Here is a 19510-nt window from a genome sequence, read left to right as displayed (position 1 = left end):
AGGGCTGGCGCTTTGTTAGCACTGACCCAAGCCAACGCATGGATAGCCGACCTTGATCCGGTTGATATTGCCAAGGGCTTTCCTAGTGAACAGGAAAATGGGGCAGTATTTGACAATGACGCCCTCAAACGTGTAACAAGGGAGATGCGTCCTCTAGCGAGTCAGTTGGCAGAAGAAGCAAACTTGATAGTTCACCGGTCCTTCTATGATGCTGACAACAAACGGGTTGAGGCTATCATTCCGGAAGTGCAAAATCTGATTCCACCAATCCGTAAGCACACTTATGCCCCCGACATTGATCCGACTGATCTTATAAGTGAAGAGGCTATCTTTCAGGCCTTAACCCGGATTGACTGGACCACCGCTGACTTCCAGCCATTGGAGGGGGATGAAGAGGCTGAACCGATGCCAGATGATCCATCTACTTCACGTCAACATGGCGAGTCAGTTGGCAGAAGAAGCAAACTTGACAGTTCACCGGTCCTTCTATGATGCTGACAACAAACGGGTTGAGGCTGTCATTCCGGAAGTGCAAAATCTGATTCCACCAATCCGTAAGCACACTTATGCCCCTGACGTTGATCCGACTGATCTTATAAGTGAAGAGGCTATCTTTCAGGCCTTAACCCGGATTGACTGGACCCCCGCCGACTTCCAGCCACTGGAGGGGAATGAAGAGGCTGAACCGACGCCAGATGATCCATCTACTTCACGTTAACATGGCGATGATGCTTGATCCGGCAATCCGGTTGCTTTTGCACAAACTGTCCGGTTTAAGACAATTCCATATCTTGGGCTGTAAGCGCCTTGTAATAGGGTAGCAAAAATACTTTGATCCGTTGCCATCATGCAGTGGGAATTACTTTATGTGTTCCGTCACTAAAATTTCAATGTTGGCTCATATATCATAAGATGCAATCCCTATGTCTGCAAAAAATGAATTGTCCTGGCGGTTTACTGCCGGACGGGTCATAATGCCCAAGGTAAAGCCTGTTTGATAACCAAACTTTACGAAATATGAAACAACTCATACCTGTGATGTGATATGTCATGTTAGTTGGTTTACCAACTTTGACTGTAATAAGGGTGAAGACCCAAATCTTGAATTTTTGTACAACTTCACCTTGTACCGATGGTGTATAAGTAGTCATGCCGGGTTACAATGAACACCAGATGATCAAAACTGGCGACAAGTAGTCAAAGCCAGGCCGGGTGAATACACCCCGGTTTAATAATAAGGTTCATCAACTTTGAGCTGAGATCCAAGCCGGGTTAACTAACACCGGGTTAATGTGACGACCGAAAAGCCATACCAGATCGAAGATCCCGGTTTAACACAAAAGTCAGCAAAGAGAAAATAGAAACAAGTGCAAATAAAACCGTGTAGTCGAGGCTTTTCAAGGGCTGCCAGGCCCAAATTCGAGGCTTTTCATGGGCTGCCAGGCCGCTGAGTTAAGCCATTTGACGAAGCCTTTTAAGATGGACCTCCAACTAACCAATCACCGTTTTAACATTGACAAGTTCAGGGTCTCAAGGAGAGTAACTGTCAAACGTTCGGAGGGTCGTGCCAGGATTACCTGGATAGGAGTGGCTTACTTGATGAAGGCAGGTTAACCCGGTGTTTTAGGTAAATATACCAGGCTTCCAAGCCGTGGGGCGATACCCAGCTACAAGGGTCCATTCAAACTCCTTGGTATTTGACACAAGGAGCCCCCAAGTAACATGATGAGCTGTGCTCATTAGGTGCCTATGTTTGAGTTGTGCATAGCATCCAGACTCTCTTTGGCCCTTTGGGTGTGCAGCTTCCGAGCTGTATTGTGGCATGAGAGCCGGTTTAATAGGTAGTACTCCGCTTTGTCAGCTGAAGCCCCCATGCAACTCAAAGGATATTTGAGAAAAACAGTAGAAGCCCTGCTTATAGCAAGGATGCTAGTTTATTTTATTGATCATAATATATACATTGTCGAAATATGTACATAAGAAAAGCCTATGGCTCAAGTATAGTAAGGCCGTAGGAGAGCTATGTTCCACGGCCGCCGGGTCTCCTCCTCAGAAGTACGTGAGTTGTCTTGAACATCAATGAGGTAGTATGATACGTTGTGCAGATTTTTGTGACCACAAAGGGTCCTTCCCAAGGTGGGGATAACTTGTGCATGTCGGTCTGATCCTGGATGAGCCGGAGCACCAAATCGCCTTCTTGAAAGGTTCTTGTTCTAACCCGACGGCTATGATAACGCCGCAAGTCTTGCTGGTAAACCGCCAAACGGGCTAAAGCCATATCTCATTTTTCATCCAACAGGTCCAACGCCTCCTGGCGTGCTTGCTCATTGTCCGCTTCAACATAATTGGCAACCCAGGGTGAATCGTGACGAATATCACTTGGTAGGACCGACTCTGCCCCGTACACCATGAAGAAAGGCGTGTAACCCGTCGATCTATTGGGAGTGGTGTTGATGCTCCATAATACATAAGGTAATTCTTCCACCCAACAACCCGACGTCTGCTTTAAAGGAACCATAAGCCGGGGTTTAATACCCTTCAAGATTTCTTGATTAGCTCTCTCTGCTTGACCATTGGTCTGGGGGTGCGCTACAGATGCTAAGTCAAGCCGGATGTGTTCTCTCTGACAAAAATCTTCCATCTCACCTTTAGAGAGGTTTGTGCCATTATCCGTGATGATGTTGTGTGGAAAACCAAAACGGAAGATAATCTTTTTGAGAAATTGAACCGCCGTAGCCGCATCACACTTGCTGACAGGCTCCGCTTCAACCCACTTGGTGAACTTGTCAACCGCCACCAGCAGGTGGGTCTTCTTATCCCTGGAGCGCTTAAAGGGTCCCACCATGTCAAGTCCCCAGGTGGCAAACGACCAAGTGATGGGAATCATCCTTAATTCTTGAGTCGGAACATGAGCCCTGCGTGAAAACTTTTGACAAGCATCACATCGCTTTACCAGATCCTCTGCATCAGCATGAGCTGTCAACCAGTAGAACCCATGACAGAAAGCCTTTGCAACCAAGGACTTTGAACCGGCATGATGACCACAATCCCCTTCATGAATTTCCCGTAGGATCTCTTGGCCTTCTTCAGGGGAAACACAACGCTGAAATACGCCTGAAACGTTGCAGCGGTGTAACTCGCCATTGTGAATAACCATGGACTTGGACCGCCGAACAATCTGCCGAGCCAGGACTTCATCATCTGGTAACTCGCCCCAGTTCATATACGCCAGATACGGAACTGTCCAATCCGGCACAATGTGTAAAGCGGCCACTAATTGAGCCTCCGGATCAGGAACAACCAATTCCTCCTCTATAGGCAACTTAACAGACGGGTTATGCAAGATATCTAGAAAGGTATTGGGGGGTACCGGTTTCCGCTGAGATCCAAGCCGGCTTAAAGCGTCTGCTGCTTTGTTTTTGCGCCGGTCGATATGCTCAACCTGATACCCTTTGAAGTAACCTGCCACAATATCCACCTCACGTCTGTAAGCCACCATGAGTGGATCCTTAGAATCCCAAGTACCAGAAACTTGCCGAGCCACCAGATCAGAGTCTCCAAAACATCACACCCGGCTTAAGTTCATCTCCTTGGCCACACGGAGCCCATGGAGCAGATCCTCATACTCAGCTACATTGTTAGTACAGGGGAACATTAAACGGAGGATGTAATGAATCTTATCACCTCGAGGGGAAGTAAGAACAACGCCAACCCCCGAGCCCTCCAATTGCCTGGACCCATCGAAGTGAATAGTCTAGTATGTATTATCCGGTTTGTCCTCAGGCGCCTGCAACTCAGTCCAATCATTGATGAAGTCCACAAGTGCCTGAGACTTAATAGCTGTTCGAGGCACATACTTCAGACCATGTGGACCAAGTTCAATTGCCCATTTTGCAACCTGGCCAGTTGCCTCCCTGTTCTGAATTATATCACCCAATGGAGCTGAACTGAGCACTGTAATGGGATGGCCTTGGAAATATTGCTTGAGCTTCCGGCTTGCCATAAAAACCCCATATACAAGTTTCTGCCAATGCGGATATCGCTGCTTTGACTCAATAAGCACCTCACTAATATAGTAAACCGGCCGTTGAACCAGGTACTCCTTACCAGCCTCCTTGCACTCCACCACAATTACCACACTGACAGCACGAGCATTAGCAGCCACGTACAATAATAAGGGCTCCTTGTCAACCGGAGCAGCAAGGACTGGCGGCTCAGCCAACTGGCGCTTCAAGTCTTCAAACACCGCATTAGCCGCATCACTCCAGACAAAGGTGTCTGTTTTCTTCAACATCTGATACAGCGGGATCGCCTTCTCTCCCAAACGGCTGATAAACCGGCTTAGTGCTGCAATCTGACCTGCTAAACGTTGAACATCATTGATGCACGCTGGTTTAGCCAAAGATGTAATCGCTTTGATCTTCTCCGGATTAGCCTCGATCCCCTTGTTGGACACGAGAAAGCCTAGAAGCTTGCCTGCCGGAACACCGAAGACACATTTATCCGGATTGAGCATCATCTTGTAGACCCGTAGATTGTCAAAGGTCTCCTTGAGATCATCTATCAATGTCTCCTTCTTCCTGGACTTTACCACAATGTCATCAACATAGGCATGAACATTGCGCCCAATCTGAGTGTGAAGACAATTCTGCACACACCGCTGGTAAGTCGCCTGGGCACTCTTGAGTCCAAAGGGCATAGAAACATAGCAGAAGGCTCCAAAGGGAGTGATGAAGGCGGTCTTCTCCTGGTCCTTAACTGCCATTTTGATCTGATAATAGCCTGAATAAGCATCCAAAAAACTCAAACGCTCACAACCCGCCGTCGCATCAATGATCTGATCAATAGGCGGGAGAGCGAAAGGATCGGCCGGACAAGCTTTGTTCAAATCTGTGTAATCCACACACATGCGCCAAGTGCCGTTTTTCTTAAGAACAAGCACCGGATTAGCCAACCACTCAGGGTGGAACACTTCAACGATAAACCCAGTAGCCAGGAGTCAGGCTACCTCTTCACCAATTGCCTTGTGCCTTTCCTCGTTAAAGCGATGAAGAAATTGCTTGACCGGTTTAAACTTGGGATCAATATTAAGAGTGTGCTCAGCGAGTTCCCTCGGTACACCTGGCATGTCAGAAGGCTTCCATGCAAAAATGTCCCGGTTCTCCCGGATGAACTCGATGAGCGCGCTTTCCTATTTCGGATCCAGATTTGTACTAATGCTAAACTGCTTAGATGAATCGCCAGGAACAAAGTCAACAAGTTTAGTCTCATCAGCCGGTTTGAAATGTAGAGTCGGGTCATGCTCAGTGGTAGGCTTCTTCAAAGGGGTCATGTCTGCCGGATCAACATTTTCCTTATAAAACTTCAGCTCCTCTGTAGCACAAACCGACTCAGCATAGGCCGCATCCCCTTCTTCGTAGTCCAAAGCGATTTCACGACTTCCGTGAATCGTAATGGTCCCTTTATGACCCGGCATCTTTAGCTGCAAGTAAATATAACAAGGCCTTGCCATGAACCTTGCATAAGCTGGTCGTCCAAACAATGCGTGGTACGGGCTCTGGATCCTTACTACCTCAAAGGTCAATGTCTCAGACCAGGAATCATGTTCATCACCAAATACAACTTCCAAAGCGATCTTACCAACAGGATACGCTGATTTACCTGGTATCACACCATGGAAAACAGTATTGGACGGTTTAAGACTCTTGTTTGTCAATCCCATGCGACGGAAGGTCTCATAATATATAATGTTGATACTGCTCCCTCCATCCATGAGTACCTTGGTAAACTTATAACCTCCCACCCGAGGTGCCACCACCAATGCTAGGTGACCCGTATTATCAACCCGGGGCGGATGATCCTCTCTGCTCCATACAATGGGTTGCTCGGACCACCACAGGTAATGTGGTACTGCCGGTTCAACAGCATTAACTGCCCTCTTGTGAAGCTTCTGATCACGCTTACACAAACTAGTGGTGAACACATGATACTGCCCACCATTCAACTGCTTTGGGTGACTCTGATAATTCGACTGCAGCTGATTTCCTTGATTATTCTGCTAATTATTACCACCTTGGTTGTTCTGGTTGCCCTGATTATTCTGAAATCCAGAGCTTGAACCGCCGCCGCCATGAAAACCTGGGCCTGAACCGCCCGATGGACCCTGATCATACCGGAAAAGATCAGAGTTTTTGAACTCCTTCATAATGTTACAATCTTTCCAGAGATGTGTCGCAGGAGCCTCCTTGGTCCCATGCTTTAGACAGGGTTGATTCAACAAATGTTCCAGATTCATTGTGCCACCACGCTGGGGCGGTTTACCCTTACGGTGCTGCACATTAGCATTAGCTACAAAATTTGAATCTGCTTTACGCTTACCATTATTCCCATGACCTCCTTGGTTGTGCTGCTGTCCCTTTGCACCACCGTTCTTCTTTCCCTTCTCCTCATCATAATCGGGATCTTTGGTATTATCAGAATCGGCGTACTTAACCAAAGCGGCCATGAGGGTACCTATGTCATTGCAGTGACGCTTGAGCCGTCCCAACTTCATCTTCAGTGACTTAAACCGGCAATTACGCTCCAAGGTGATGATTGCCGAACCGACGTTAATACGGTCCGATGAGTGCAAGACTTCTGAAACCCGGCGCACCCAATGAGTTGTTGACTCGTTCTCCCCCTGCACACAGGCGTCAAGGTCCACAATGGACATGGGTTGCTTACATGTGTCCTTGAAGTTGGCTATAAACCGGGCCTTCAACTGGTCCCATGACTCGATGAGTTGGGTGGTAAATTTTTCAACCAAGTACGGGCTGTTCCCTCCAACATCATCGTGAAGTACTTTGCACAGGCCGCTTCATCAACGTCCAGCATCTCCATCGCCATCTCATAACTCTCCACCCACGCCTCGGGTGGCGGATCAGCGGTGTAATTTGGCACCTTACGTGGGCCCTTGAAGTCCTTAGGCAATCGCACATTCCGGAGAGCCGGAATAAGTCACGGTTCCCCCCACGAGCTGAAAGCAACACCGACTCCACGGTCTACTGACGCTGTTGGCTGAACCGGGGCGGGTTGGTATCGACCCGTTTGTTGGGCTGCTAAAGTGGCTTCCCTTCGTGCTCTGCCATTATCCACCACGTCCTGAGCGTTCATACCTCCATGCACCGGATTAGGCCCTTGAGGGACAATGCGGCGCCGCACACTGCTAGACACCTCCGGTTCATCTATATGCCTGCTATAGCTTTTTCTCGGTCGTGGAGTTGAGTGAACCCTGTCTCGGCTGTATGAGTAAGCTTGATGCTGTGTCAAAGCTGTTTGGAGAAGATCCCTGGCCCATCGTGTCTCAACCGCTGCCGGCGATTCACCTCCGATCGGAATAGCGGCCAACCGGGATGCTGCTAGTATCATATTATCCAATGGGGTAGAAAAGTGACCCGGCGGCGGTGTGGTGTACCGCGGCGGGTTGTCAGTATGTTGAGGCGGACCCATCATCTGAGGTTGATCTGGAGCCCCGGTCCTTGGATCGGTATTCCGATTTACTGCTGGCGGGTTACTAATCCTGCCCCCGACGTTCCAAAGAGATTCATTGCATTGTAATCCGCCGGCAAGCGAGATTGATGTTTCCTCCTGGACACTTGATTTAAAGCGTTCTGATCCATCAAAACCTGATAATTCTCAGCTTGAATCCTTTGCGCCTGGGCGTCTAAAGCGGCCCGCTCCTCAGCCATCCTGGTTTCCTCAGCTGCTAAGTCCGCTTTGGCTTGTGTTATCTGATCCTTCAGACTACCAATGTCCGCATTGTGCTGATCCTGCGTTGCTGGTGTAATTGTTGTGGTTAACAAGGCTGCCCAAGCATCCATCAAACCGGAGAGAACTTGAGCTGGCCGACGCACGGAGCCTCCTGCCCCTGCTACCGGTCCAGATGCCGCTGTAGTAGAGTTTTGCAAGGTTGGCTGTGTTCCAGCCATGAAGATTCCAACGTGGTTCGGCGTTTTAAGGAACTCTAAAATACTGGTGCCATCGGAATACCCTTCAAACACGGCATCCTGAACTTGGTACAAGGATTCAGTTTCCCCAGATGATTCACCGTCGGAATAAGCGATCGTGTCACCCTCAGACACCGGTTCAGAACCGATCCCGTGGACACATCCTACAAACGCACGCTTCATGGGAGGCTGGATCCGGGCGGGACTTGCACGCTGAGCCGTTTCGATGAGGTCAGTGCAGATGTCCGGCTCAGGGCCCGGTCCGCCGATCTTGCAGATGAAGACATGAATTCCACCGAAGGGGACCCGGTACCCGTACTCGATTGAGCCGGCCTCGGGGCCCCAGCCTGCATCATCGATGTAGAGCTTGCCGTGACGACTCTTGGTAATCCGGCCCGCCATGTATCCTTTGAGTCCTTCAAAGCTGCCCTTCAAGAACTCGAAACCATTGTGCGATAGCCCCACGGTGGGCGCCAACTGTCGTGGAAATATCACGTCAGATGTCCTCGTGTAAGGACTTAGTCGTGGAGCCATTACGATGGGTTAGCTTAAAGGGTTAAACTGGACTAAGGACATGAGGGATTTTATACTAGTTCGGCCCCTTCGATGAAGGTAAAAGCCTACGTCTAGTTGTGATGGGATTATTGGGGTCTCGCTAACCAGGGAGCTAAACAAGCTATGCCTGGCTATCGAGTTGTGTTTCTTGTCCCTGAACTGCCGCTGGGTCGTCCCCTTATATACACGTGTTGATGCCCGGCCGGTCTACAGAGTCCCGAGGCCGACTCATACCAGTGTTCGGCTCGGTCTCTCCTTTCCTCATCTTACAACACAAGTTACATGACTATGGCGGTTTACCACTATGGGCCCTAATCCGCCCTTGGGCTCCGGGCCTCTAAGCTTCATAGTAAAGCACCATCTTCTGAGTCTTCGTGAGGCTTCAATATACTTGAGGGTGAACCGGCCCCTCCTAGGCGGTTTACACTCAGTAGTTATATCCCCAACACCTTCCTTGTAAACTGGCCTTGTACAACCCTAGGTCCCTCTGGTGTCTATATAAAGTGGAGGATTTAGTCCGTAGAGGCAATCAGAATAATCATAGGCTAGACAACTAGGGTTTAGCCATTATGATCTCGAGGTAGATCAACTCTTGTAACCCCTGTACTCATCGAATACAATCAAGCGGGACGTAGGGTTTTAGCTCCTTTAAGAGGACCCGAACCTAGGTAAACATTGTGTCCCATTGTCCCTTGTTACCATTGATCCTTAGACGCACAGCTTGGGCCCCCCTACCCGAGATCTACCGGTTTTGAAACAGACAACTGGCATCCCATGTCTTGGTTGGTGTTTTCCATAACTTGTCTACACTACAAAAAAATACACTTCCGTGATGATACGTGTTTGTCACAGTAGGTCGCGTTTTTTGTCATGCATGTACATCCATGAAAAATTTATGACAGAATCAAGATAGTCATACATGTGCTGTCGTAGAAGTGTTCCATGACATTACCAAAATTATCATCACGGAAGTGTCCACTTCCATGACGATAAATTGCGCGTCACAGAAGTGCTTTCGTCAAGGGTGACCGACACGTGGCATCCACCGTAACGGAACACCGTTAAGCTATCGGGTCGGGTTTTGGATCCGATAACCCGTTAACAGACCCGACCAATGGGGATTTTCCACGTGTAAAATCATCATTGGCTGGCGAAAACACGCGTCGGCTCATCGTTGGGACAGATGTCATCAACTCATTGGACAGAAGGCGCCTATGATACTTCGACACGTGGCATGGCCCAACAGAGGCCCATTCCTATGAAAAGGCTGGCCCGTTTGACTTGGTCAAAAGGTGGCGGGCTGGCCCATTGAAAGCCTATTAACAACCTTTTCGCATATAGCCCATTTACAGCCCGCTAACCCAAGCCCCTTTACGCCCTATCCAAATTAGGCCCAATAGCGTCAACTGGGCCATCCAATATGATTCCAGCCCGTTTTCTCTTCTGGCCCATGTATGGCCCATGACGTCTTTTGGCCTATATGAGGCCCTTTGTAACTCTTGGCCTATTAACGGCCCGTGGTGAAACTGGCCCGTAATGAACAGTGTATCACTTTACACGCATTAACTGCCTGTTGTGAAACTGGCCCGTAATGAACAGTGTATCACCTTATACCCATTAACGGTTCGTTATTCCGTTGGGCCGTTTCCAGCCCATTTATCTTTCGGCCTTCTCAGGGCCCATTTATTCTTGGGCTCATTTCCAGCATTCGTTTACTTACGGCCCGTTATTGTCGTTTTCTGCTTGTGGGCCAAATTCAGCCCATGGTTACAGTCGGCCCGTTTGTGGTCCGTTGATACGTTGGGCCGTTTTCATAGCGTCATAAAATTTGGCCTATTAACGATGGCCCATTATGGTCGGCCCATGAACGGACGATTCCAACTCTAGCCCGTTTACAACCATAATGCGGTCTGTTTGGCCCATGTTTGGCCAATCGATGATACGACCCGCATAAGGCCCATTGATGATACGACCCGCAAAAGGCCCACTATTTCCATGGCCCGTAGAAGGCCCATTGTTTCTACGACCCGTAGAAGGCCCACTGTTTCTACGGCCCGTAGGAGGCCTAGTGTCACTACAGTAAATATTAGCCCATGGTTATTGTGGCCTAGTATTAAAAAAATAGGTTATTACATCCACTAGCAAACCGCGGAAAAAGAACTGCAATGACTACAAGCAAACAAATAAATAAGACAAGGAAATATATAAGCAAGCAACTAATGCTAGGCTATCACGGCTATTACACATATTACATCCACTGGGCATCAAAGTTCGCCACCAGTGCAAATATAGGGAACAAAGCAACATATCATGTACACTGGTTGTCAAAGTTGGCGACCAGCGCAAATTAACGCTGCAGCAAAACAAATCTAGAACTGAAACCACTTCAGAAGATCTCAAGAAACAATATCCTGGGTAACCAAAATGCTGGCAAGATGCTTAGCAAGCTTATTAACTTTCTCTTGTTTGGCGCTTAAATCCTCCAGTGGTTGTTGTTGCACCAGGAAATATGCATATGAATTCTGCAGGGACTTCCTCAGTCCTCCGGCTTCCTGTCGCAGCACATCTGATCGATGTCTTTCAACTTGAAGTTGAGACTCAAGAAGATGAACCAATTCAGGCAGCGAGTTCGAAGAGCTTGTGCCAGCAGTTGTGGCCAGTAACTCGAACACTACATCAAAACAGGACTTTTGGGTTCCCTCATTGTCATCAAGATAGTTTTTATCAACTTTCTTGGAGACCAACAGGGATGTCTCACTATCTTGAACCTTATCTGCATTACTTCCTTTACCATTGGATAACGCGGTACTGTTCTCCAATATTTTGTCCGCATTCTAAAAGAAAAACAAGGAGACACATCACATGTTTACCATGTTGTATATGAAACTCATTTTGGTAAATGAGTTCAGTAGTAAAGTGGACAGGATAACAACATGAAACAAAAATATATCTATGTACTATGGTCACTTTATGGTCTATATCATTCTAGTTTTTGTTGCCAAATCAAGATAGAGACACAGTTCAAATAATATTTGTTCAAGACAAAGCAGAATGGACAGAATATAAGTGTGGGAAACTATAGAGCAATAACAACACTTGTAATGTGGGAACACGCAAGCGAGCTGACTGAGGATGGCGCTCCCACCCCCCACCACGGCGCTACCCCCTTCTCCGGTGATCTCTCCACTCCTCCACTAATCTGTGGACTTTCTCCGATCATCATCTCCGACGTCTCCTCTGGATCAAGGAAATACCCATCTTCCATGGGTTCTTCTGGTGGATCTACCCTTGGCTTGGATTTCTCCAAGGGTAGGGTTTTTTCGGAGGAGGTTTTCAAATCTACGGGGAATTTGGTTCATCCTTTGGGGCAGCGAAGGCCTTTTATTTTACTTGTTTCATTCAGTCGCCATGCCTTCCGTCTCTCGGTGGATTCTGTGGCTGCAGCTTTGGAAGCTGCGATTGGAGGTTCGGCTATTGATCTTCATGTTGATCACATCAAAGGCAAGGTTTATTCTTTCCATGTTTCTTGCAAGCAAGTTGGTTTTATCATCATGGACCTCCGCTCCTTTGCCTATGATCTCTTCAAGTGTTATTTTCATTTGTGGGGTAATGGTGGACCGAATTGGATTAGGGAGCTCAGGATCTGGAGGAAAGAATGTGATGCTGAGTGGATTTTAGTTAGTCCAACTAAGCACCGATCATCTTTAGGCCTTTTGGCTATGCATAAGCCTCCAGTTAGATCTGCCATAAAATCAGTTGCTTCCTCTAAGAAGACTCTTTCTTTTGCCACGTTTGAGCGCTACTCGGCTTGCAAGGGATATAGATATCCAGCTTCGCAAAAATGCATTGACACTATGAGGGATGCGGGGTATGATCTCCCTGTTCATGAGTGTGTAGTCATTCATTCATCCCCCGCCACGGACTTGCATTGGACAGTGGCTCGTCCACCCATTGTCTTTGGCACGATCTCTCCATTGCCGGAGTTGTGCCGGCCGATCTCATCTGCTCCGGCTGCTGATCCGGTTTCTGAGGATATTTCCTCCGTGCATGCGGGGATTACGCCCACCGTTTCCGCTCAGGCGGGATTGCCTCCGATTCAAAATATTCCTGTTGCTGATCCAGTCGAGATGGAGGCCTGCCATGGCCCAAATGAGCCAGTCATCCCAGTTACTTCTGGGCCTTCCACGCCTTCGGATCCAAGCCCACTGATCGGTGTTGAACATATCCCCTCCTCTCAAGAGGCTGCGAAACAGTTTGAAGCCATGGTCAATGACATGGTGGACCGTGTGATGACATGTCCTATCTGCTCACAGAGGGGCCACCTGTCTACGGCAAGTGGAATGCGAGCGGTCTGCTCAGCTTGCTCCCGCCCTGGTCACTCCAGCAGAGACTGTAATGATTTCGCGCGCTCCAATGGATTGGTTTGGAAGCCAATTTTGGTGCACCAAAAAACGATTTTATCGGAATCTGCTGCCTCTCATGGGAACAGAGCCGGAGTTATTGGGATAGACTGTCCAGTCCCATCGCCGCCGCCCCCATTGCATCTTCCCTCTCCTCACGCCAAAGAAAAACCACGAACACCCCCTGCTCCATCCATGGCGAACTATGAGCTTGATCCTCAGCGCTTCGTGCCTGTTGGCCACCACATCATCGATGGTGGCGATCGTCGGCTTCCTCGCACCTTCTTCACGCCTGCTGCTAGGCCGACCCGACGCCATGAGGACTACATGGTTGCTGAAGTAATGCTGGCGCCGGACGGACCGCTTGGCCCAGTGCGTGAAGAGGTGGTTCAGTTTCTGCAAGATTCAGGTATTTTGGTTCGATCTGCTCAGCCGTGGTTCCATGGGGTGGGTCTGTTTCAAGTCAGAGATCCGACAGTTAGATATTCCTTGATCCAGCACGCACCTTTTCCGTTGGGCAATGATCGTTTGTTAGATTTATGAAGCATGATGAGGGGGAAAATTTCAAAGGAACAAATGGTTTTTGCAAGGGCTGGTTAATGTTCATTGGGATTCCTCTCGACTACTGCACTACTGAGTTCATCTCGCAGGTTGTTGGTACTTTCGTCAAGTTTATTTCTTGGGACAGTGAGGATCCTTACCTTGTCCGAACTATGGTGGAGGCTAGTTTCCCTGATACTCCGTTAGTTCCAAGAGATGTGGTTTTTGGTGATTATGCGGAATGGGGAGGTGCTCAAGTGTCCTGGACTGCTGCATGTTATGTTCTTGGTGCTGATTTTGCAGATCAAATGCCAAATGATGAAGACCCAATGCCATTAGATGGTAACCCCCACCCGTTGCCTGGTAACTTGTTTCAGGATAATTTGCCGTTTGTTCTTCCTCCGTACCCAATGTTGGGATGGAATGATGCTCCTCTTGTTCCACCTGCTCCACCTGTTAATGAGGATGTGCCTGGTTGGGGTAATGCAGTGTGGGGTGATGAAGCTGTTGATGAGCAGGTCTTGCAGCCGCCTGCGCCTGAACAGGATCAAGTTTCTATTGTGATTGATCAACCTGAGGGCTCAGTGTCTGTGGATCAACCAGAGCCGGGCAATCAGCATGTTCCTCCACCAAATCTTCAGCAGCATCAAGTCTTTGAGGAAAATCAGTTGGCAATCGTGCCCTACCAACCACCTGTCATTCAGTATCATGAGATATTCATTGGCATGGCGCGTATTGTCGCTGGCCCTCCTCTCCCTCCGGAAATGATCTGGAAGAGGTCTTTCCAGAACCTCATGTTTGACTTCTCAGTGAAGGAAGTGCCCAGGTCTATCTTTTGCAAGCCGTTGGGCGCAATCATTTATTCCAAGAGGACTTGGTCCATTGCTTTTGATGAGTCCAAGCAGAGGTCTTGTTTGCATGCTTCTCTGCCCTTGGTTGTGGCTGACAGAAGAGCTGTTGTGGTGAAGCGACCAGTGACCAGAGCTTTGTTTGAGAACCTGCCTGCAGATTCTCCCTCTGCTTCTGAAGATGTGGCACCTGCTATTGCTGCCAATTCAGTTTTTGCTGCATCAACACCTGTTTCTGGCTCTACTGAATCAACACCTATGGTTTTCTCTGTGGAACAAACTGTCAGAAAGCAAAGAGAGAAGAAGAAGCCCCCTGTGGTTGATACTTCATTGAGACGTTGCACTCGGAGCGCGGCAAAGTTAGATGGCTTCAAAAACGTGGTTTTTGAGCAGCTCTCGCTTCAGCCATCAAAGAAGCGCCCACGTGCTAAGCCCATGGAGGACAAGGCCCAGCCCACTTTTGCGGATGGCACTGAGGATGCTTCGACTGCTGCACCTCCACACACTCCAATTCGAGTGCTTCAGGCGGTTGGCGTGGAGCTGGAGATCGATCCCTCTCAGCTGTCGATGGATAAGCTTATGGTTAATCCACAGGAGGACTCGTCTGCATCTTCAGCTTAATGATTATGTCATCTTATTTGGCTCCGCCTCGGTTGCATGTTATGTGTGTTCTCTCTATGGTTGAACTTTGTCAGTTTAGGGAACTGTCATTTTGTGCCTCTGAACTATGTTATCTTTTGGGTCGTATGGCATTGTATGTTATGCTTTATATACTTTTATGCTCATCGGTGGTTAATGAATTGTATCAAGACGCGTAGTTGGAAGGTTTTATGTTGGAATGTCCGTGGCTTGAACTCAGATACGAGACAGCGTTCTGTCAGAGAGAAAGTGACTGAAAGTCAATGTTCAGTAGTTTGTCTTCAAGAAACTAAGCTTTCTTCATGCTCTCAGGCAACTATGAAATCCATCTGTCCTCATGGTTTTGATCAATTTGTTTATTCCCCATCTAGAGGTGCCTCAGGGGGCCTTTTAACTGCTTGGCGATCGGGCACTCTCTTACAAGCTAAACCCTACGCTATTGTCATGCAGTTTACTTCTGTCCATAACAATGAACAGTGGTTTCTGGTTAATGTTTATGGTCCTTGTCAGGGTGAACTTAGGGATGAGTTTGTCTCTTGGATATACAATTTGGATATTGACCCTAGCCAACTATGGATGTTGATGGGAGATTTCAATTTTATTCGTTGCACTGATAATAGGAACCTCCCGGGTGGTGACATAAATGATATGTTTATTTTCAATGAAATTATTGGCCATTTGGGATTACTTGAGCTCCCCTTAAAGGGAAGACGGTTTACTTGGTCCAACATGCAGGACATGCCTCTTTTGGAGCAACTAGACTGGGTGTTTACTTCTGCTAGTTGGATTAACTCATATCCAATGACACAAGTGACTCCTTTGGCAAAAACTGCGTCTGACCATGTGCCCTGCCTGGTTAACATCAGTACATCCATCCCAAAGGCACATATCTTCAGATTTGAAAACTTTTGGGTGCATCAGGCTGGTTTCTTTGATTGTGTGCAAGAGGTTTGGAATCGTCCTTCTCGTAAAAGTCATATTGCAACAATTATTGTTGATAAATTATAGGCTTTGCGGTTTGCTTTGAAGAAATGGCAGAAAGGTTTATCTCATATTAAAGGGCTGATTGAGAAATGTAACTGGGTAATTCTTTGGCTGGACAATCTTGAGGACATGAGACATCTTTCTAGGCCTGAGAGTAACTTCAGAAAAATCATCAAGCAACACCATGAGCACCTGCTGCACATGCAATATCTTTACTGGAGGAAACGATGTACTATCAGGTATATTAAAGTTGGAGAGGAAAACACCAAATTTTTTCAGGCCATGGCAACTGAAAGATTCAGAAAAAATTCAATTGCTAGTCTGGTGTTGCCTGATGGATCTGTTACATCTAATCATGAGGTTATGGCCAGAGAGTTCTTGATTTCCTTCAAAAACAGAATGGGGATGATTAGGCCAATAGTTTTGGATGAGAACATTCTCTCACTAATACCTACGGTTCAGGGCTTGGAGGTACTTACAAAACCTTTTGAGATTAAGGAGATGGAGCAGGTTATTAATGAAATGCCTATTGATAAGGCACCTGGGCCTGATGGCTTCAATGGTCTTTTTCTTAAAAAGTGCTGGCCAATAATCTCTGCTGATTTTATTCAGTTGGTGCAGGAGTTTCATGCTGGTACAGTGCAGTTAGAAAACCTCAATGATGCTTACATTACACTGATACCAAAGAAACAGTCGCCTGAGGGGGTGGGAGACTTTCGGCCTATCTCCCTTACTAGTGTTGGCCTCAAATTCCTTACAAAACTGGCTGCTAATAGATTTCAGCAGGAAATCATTAAATGTATCCATAAAAACCAATATGGCTTCATAAAATCAAGAACAATCCAGGATTGTCTTGCATGGACTTTTGAATATATCCATCAGTGCAACCAGTCTAAGCAGCCCATCCTTTTGCTCAAGTTGGATTTTGAAAAGGCCTTTGATTCCATTCAGCATGAGGCTATATTAAGGATTCTTGCTGCAAAAGGTTTTGACAATAGATGGATTACATGGATTAGGCAGTTACTGTCTTCAGGCACTTCTTCTGTCCTGCTCAATGGAGTTCCTGGCAATCATTTCAAATGCAAATGTGGAGTTAAGCAAGGGGATCCAATCTCTCCCTTGCTCTTTGTTATTGTTGCTGATCTCTTGCAGACTTTGATTAATAACCTTCTTCAGCAGGGTTTGATAAGCAGGCCTCTGCCAACACATGATCCTGATTTTCCAGTGGTCCAATATGCTGATGACACACTATTATTCTTAAAGGCTGACAGGGACCATTTGGGGGCACTGAAATCAGTGTTATATTCTTTTTCAGAGGCAACTGGTCTTCAGATTAACTTTCATAAATCTTCCATGTATCCCATTAATGTGATTGACCAGGATGCTATTGATCTTGCTGCTTTCTTTGGCTGTAAGTTAGGCAAAATGCCCTTCACATATCTGGGCCTGCCTGTTGGGACTACCAGGCCTAAGATTGTGGATCTACTTCCATTAGTGGATTGTATGGAGAGAAGATTGACAGCAAGTTCTTGGTTCTTGCCTCAGGGAAGCAGGTTGCAATTAGTTAATTCTGTCATTTCCTCTTTGCCTATCTTCTTCCTTTGTACCCTGTCAATCCCTCAGGGTATTTTGAAGCAGTTGGAAAGGATCCAAAGGCAGTGTTTATGGAGGAAATATGTTTAGGAGAAGGGCCATTCATTAGCTGCTTGGCCTCTTGTTTGCAGGCCCAAAACAAAGGGGGGACTTGGAATCTTAAATCTGGGTTTGCAAAATGATGCTCTGCTACTAAAATTTCTGAATAAATTTTACAATAAAATGGATGTGCCTTGGGTTCAGTTAATTTGGGATTCTTAATATTTTGAAAGAATTCCTCATGATACCACCCTTTGTGGCTCTTTTTGGTGGAGGGATGTCTGCAAATTGATGGATAATTTCAGAGCAGTTACTGAGGTGGATGTTCGTAGTGGAGACACTGTGTTGTTCTGGTCTGACTATTGGCAAATTGGGAACAGCCATGTGCCTCTTCAAGATCGATTTCCTAGACTATATTCTTTTTGTCTCCACAAAAACCTTTCAGTCAAGGAAGTCTTTATGGCTGGCAGCTTGCAAGATCTCTTTTACTTGCCCCTCACTAAGCAAGCTTTTCAAGAATTTCAGCAGCTTTCGACCCTAATGGGATATTTCCATTTGGACTATAGCTGCCATGACTCTTGGGAATGGAGGCATGGAAAGAAGTCTTCTTATACTGCAAAAAAGTTTTATGATTTTGCTTACCAGCCAATGGTAGCAAACCCCATTTTGAGCTGGATTTGGAAGAGCTGCTGTACCATGTCGATCAAGATGTTTGCTTGGCTAGTTATAATGGACAGGGTTAACACCAAGGACATGATTCAGAGAAGGCAATGGAAGATTAATGAGGGACCACAATGTGTTCTATGTCCAACAGGGATTTTGGAGGACAGAAACCACCTTTTTTTCCTGTGCAACTTTAGTGCTCGCATCTGGATCTATCTGCAGATTGAATGGAAAGACAGTGAGGACATGGTGGAGATTGCCATCCATGCTAGAAAGGAGTTCAACAAACCTTTCTTTGCGGAGGTGGTTTTCACTGCCTGGTGGAACATTTGGAAGGTTAGAAATGACAGAGCTTTCAGGAACATCCAGCCTTCCTTCAGAGCATGGAGATATGGATTCATTCATGATCTCACTCTGCTTTCTCATAGAATCAAACAGAAGCACAAGGAGGCCTTACTTAAATGGATTGATTTCTTCCTCCTTGAGGGGAGTGGCTTTTATCCTCTTTTGTATCTTTGTATATATCAGGACTAGACTACTTGTATAGCTTTCTTTTGCTTTTTGTTTTTTTATTCCTCATCTTGAGGATACCTTGTACTACCTCTGTTTTTTCTTTGCATTAATAAAATGTTGTGGGGTGCAAGCCCTACAGTCTTCAAGGTTAAAAAACACTTGTAATGTGCATGACATGAGAACAAAACTGTTTATTCAATTGAAACTGAAATCAACATAGAGCAGGTTCAACAGCAAACCAGTTAAAGAAAAAGGTTTAAAACATACCTGTTGCGCCATTGGAGTTTCAATTCCATCCTTCAAATTTGAAAATAGTTGGTATGAGTAAATACAGTAATACAAGGGCAAAGGAGTATGAACCATAGCTACAGAACCTGACCTGAGAGCAAGTCTTCTTCTCCTTTAACCTTTGAGTTGGGATTCGAAGTGGTGGTCCTCGTGCTTTGGACACTGCAGTTCCCTTACTAACTGCTCGTGTTTGGGTGCTCTATGGTGGAGACGATGCTGTGTCAACTGGAACTGGGTTACTATCTGCCGGGGTTAGGGTTAGAAGGGGTGTAGCTGGTTCTCTGTCCAACTGGGTAGGGGTACAATCTGTGAGAGTCTGGGTTATGTGTGGTGGATCTGGTCCTTGGGCAAGTACAACCGTGGTTCTATCTGCATCAACTGGTAGCACTATCTTTTCTGAAGACCGTGTTGTTACTCCCTTAGATACTGCCATCACCCTCTCCAATTCAAATGGCTGATAAAC

This window comes from Triticum aestivum, chromosome 4B (assembly GCF_018294505.1).
Source record: "Triticum aestivum cultivar Chinese Spring chromosome 4B, IWGSC CS RefSeq v2.1, whole genome shotgun sequence".
Taxonomy (NCBI): domain Eukaryota; kingdom Viridiplantae; phylum Streptophyta; class Magnoliopsida; order Poales; family Poaceae; genus Triticum; species Triticum aestivum.
Note: the sequence above shows the minus strand (reverse complement) of the source record.